Raw genomic sequence first — 4,439 nt, forward strand, 5'->3', positions numbered from 1 at the left:
GACTTTAAAAGTCGACCCTAATGAGGTATCTTCAGCGTCCACTTAGAGTGGACGCTATTGGTCATGAATTTTTATTTATTATTTTTTTTTTGATTTACTACCGACTCTTTAGGGTCGACAAAAGTCGACCCTAATACATAAGCATTAGGGTCGACTTTAAAAGTCGACCCTAATGACGTATCTTCAGCGTCCACGTAGAGTGGACGCTATTGGTCATGAATTTTTATTTATTATTTTTTTTTTGATTTAATACCGACTCTTTAGGGTCGACTTTAAAAGTCGACCCTAATGACGTATCTTCAGCGTCCACGTAGAGTGGACGTTATTGATGATCAATTTTAATTTTTAAATTTTTTTTTTTATTCTTCTACGCACTCTTTAGGGTCGACAAAGTCGACTCTAATAACTAACTATTAGGGTCGACGATGAAAGTCGACCCTATTGAGATTTTTTTTTTTTTTTTTTTTTTCAGCTTATTGCGTCCACTTAAGTGGACGCTATTTGTTAATTAATAGGGTTGACTATTATTGACCCTAAAAGTTTTTTTTTCCCCGCTGAAATTTTTCCCGCCCCTCGGATAATTCCCGCGCGTATATTAGGGTCGACTTATTAGCGTCCACTGTAAAGTGGACGCTAATAGTCAAATTTTCGACCAATTATTAGCGTCCACTACTAGGTGGACGCTAATACGGAACTATTAGGGGCGACTTTTTAGTCGCCCCTAATAAGTCGCCCCTAATGAGCAACTTTCTTGTAGTGAACCCCAGCCTGTTTGAAGAGTGTCCAAACGAGCTGATTTTCAAAGACCCACCAAGAAGCTCATCAGCAATCTCGTCTGCAAGGCGTACGGACGAGCAAATGTTTTGAGACCCACCGAGAAGATCAATGGAAACCTAGTCCACAATGCGTACAGACATGCCGCACTAGGAATCCTGGTTTAATCATGTTAACCCAGTTACGTACAAACGAGTTAAGGACCTCATCTGGAAGCCTACTTAGATTTGCAATTATCTTGATTCAGTTTGTAATTCATTAGACTAACATGAAGTCATCACTAATAATAAACTATCAACGACCACATAGTGTAACAATATCATTATTGATAATGAGTTATCAGTAATGACTACTATACCGTTGCTAATAAATAGTTATTAGTGACGATGTCTTTTGTCTTTGCTGATAAAGTATATGTTGGTTAAGGTTCTTACCCTAGTTACGACAATCTCAAACAAAATTATCAGTAACGACACTAAGGTCATAACCTTTTTTGATGAAACAACTGTGACGACCAGTCGTCGATCACTTTAAGACTTTTAACGAAGACTTTTAGTTGTCGTTAAAGACCAAAATTCTTATAGTGGGTGAGATTGGATAAAAAAGGTAATCAAATCCTAGCATGGAAAGTTCAAATATATTTTAATAGTCAGGAATATGGTTGTCTTGTTTGGTAGGTTTGATAAGTCTTTCTTTTATATATATATATATATATATATATATATATATATATATAATTTAATAAACCTAAATTTTCTAAACCTCCTCCTAAACGGAGTAAGGAATTTAAATTTGAAAAATATTTTTCAAAAAATAAATGCTTCAACTGTGGAGAAACAGGACACTATGCTGACAAATGCCCAAAACCTCCCAAAAAGATTAAAAAAGAAATTAATGCTTTAAACATCAATGACGATGAAAAGAAAAAAAATTTTAGAATTTTTCAAAACAATGTCTTTTCTGATTATTCTTCTGATAATATATATATATATATATATATATGTTGAGTATCAGAATCTGGTTTTGACTGTTGGTGTTCTTGGGTTAGGTGGTTGAATATGAGGAGAGAAGAATATTCATGAGACATGCCGGTTTGACACAACACGTACAGAGACGTGTCAAATCTCCTGGTTTGAAAGCTAAATATATATGGATGCAGCTTTTGACTGCAGAAACACGAGCCAGGGCTATTGAAGTTGTAGTGAGAGAGACAAGCTGGTTGCATGGAATAAATGCCTGCAAACTCCTCTCACTGAATCATGGCATTGAATTTGTACGTAGAATATTTAGATAATGAAAGTGAAAACTGTCACAGAAGGCTGCAGCTCATCCGTGGGAATTTTGGACCCATTTGTCAAGATCTTAAGTCAGCGGCCACGATTCTTGGCGTTTGATTAATAAAATAATGACTTGTGAATTCTTGATTAGTTAAAGCTAGCCGTAGTTGCGGGTCCAATTCTCTCTGTGCGTTCCGACTGCCCAAGAAAAAATAAATAAATAAATAAATGCGACCACTTAATGAATCAAAACCTGAAACACTAAATATATATAGAGAGAGAGAATGGTCGGCATGCATGCAGCACATTGGACCCTCAATTACGGCTTAAACCACTGCTAATATTATAATTAATCAAGTATTATTTCTAATTCCACATTTCATTTGTCAAACACTCGGAATAATTGTGGCCGTTGACTTCTAATTTGTGGGGATTATGTTAATTATTAGTTATATGGTATATAAGCTCTTCAACAACCACAAGTATGGCTTCACTTGAAAAAAGAAAAAAAGTATGACTAAAAGAATATTACTATTGGGATAATGCTTGATACTCAATTTTCACTTTTACTGGATTAATTTGGTTGTGTCCGTCAACCTTTGGATAAGCCTCTATTTTATAAGGAAATAATATGAGGACCGATGGACACTATGCCATATTAACTTGGCCAGCTGGATGAGAGTTGAATATTTAGAATTAGTCTTAGTAAGGTTATTTAGTAGCTAGACTGTCATACTATTACAACTTGATGAAGTGAACGTAAAAATTAGCCTTTAGATCATAATTTTTAAAAAAAAAAAAAAATCAAATACTGATTGTTACTATTATGTCATCTCAATTGTATGGCAGTAGTATAACAATCTACTAAGTAACATTGCTGAAAGAATATATATGTATATATATACATGGTGTATTTTGGGGTTGAAAGTTAGCAAACAATGCATAAAGAAAAAGTGATTTATGATATCAATTCATAGTCAATTTAAGGCCAAAAATCATTCGTATTAGAGTAATGCTAGAAATTATATTTTTATCCCACAATTATCCTATAATGATAACATAACAAGTTTCAACTGATCTTTTGACCAATACTCATTGTTAGTTAAAAAAAAAATTAAAAATTAAAAATACATAAATTCAATGGTTGATTAGAACTATTATGTCAGAATTGTGAGGTAAAAATGTAGTTTCTAATATTACTAATACTTTAATAAAAAGAGCAATGCTAGAAAGTAGAAACTATTCCACAATGCTGAATGCCGATGTTTAAAATTGCTCAAAAAGAAGATCACGCCTTTTTTTTCTTTTTTCTTTTCTTTTTTTTCCTAGAAAAAATAGACAGAAGAAGGAAGGAGGATTGACAAAAGGTGTTTGACGAAATGAAGCACTTCCATCTAAAAGAGAGCTTGAACACGGCTTCTTACTTAGCGCATAGGGACAAAGTTTTTTTCCAAATTGGATTGGAGGAATTTCCTTCAACTTAGTCTATAAAAGTGACATGTGTCCCTTAAACATGTAAGATGTACATGTTTTTTTAATAGCAGGGACAAAGTTGAAATACATTTTTTTTTTTTTTTTGAAACATATCATAATCATTCATTGATAAAAGTTGCGAGCCTAAAGCTCTTACAAACAGAGCAAAAAACTCTGAAGTAAATCATAGCCGAAGCTAAAGATACAGTCATCAACAACAGACCAAATCAGCCAAAACACAGCATCCGCTAACTTATAACTAAATATCAGGTTGAAAACTCAAATCTGCATCAAACAGACACCATCTAATGCATAGGTAGCGCTTATTCCTCGGCCTTGAGAGCAAAACCCCCAAGCCGATACTTATTCCTCGACCTTGAGAGCAAAACTCCCAAGCCGATACTTATTCCTCGACCTTGAGAGCAAAACTCACAAGCCGATACTCATCCTCCTCGACTCGAAAGCCAGGATAAATTTCACATCCACAACCCAAAGGTTTGGACCAGTAATATCGGACAGCAACCGGGCGCAACAAAGCAGGAGGTGAAAGCCTTATTACAAGCATAAATAAAATCATACAGGGAAATAAATGGAACAATAAAACTAATGCAGGAAAAGAAATTACAGCAAATAAAACCAAATACAGGGGAACTCAAAGGAAATACAAAACAGAAAAACAACAAAACAGGAAAATAAATGGGAAAAACACTCAAAGCGGGTCACGGCAGCCGGAGGAAGCCGATCGCGAGCTGGCCAGAAACCGCCGCGGAAGGTGGCACAAAAAGCTTGGCGCGGGAGGGGCGCGTAAAAAGACCCGACAGCGAGCGGTGAGCAGCGAAGCGAGAGCGGAGGAGATCGGCGGCACACACAAACAAACAGGGAGGGGGAGAGTTTGAGTGAAAACCCCCAAAAGCA

Source organism: Corylus avellana, chromosome ca5 (genome assembly GCF_901000735.1).
Source record: "Corylus avellana chromosome ca5, CavTom2PMs-1.0".
Classification (NCBI taxonomy): domain Eukaryota; kingdom Viridiplantae; phylum Streptophyta; class Magnoliopsida; order Fagales; family Betulaceae; genus Corylus; species Corylus avellana.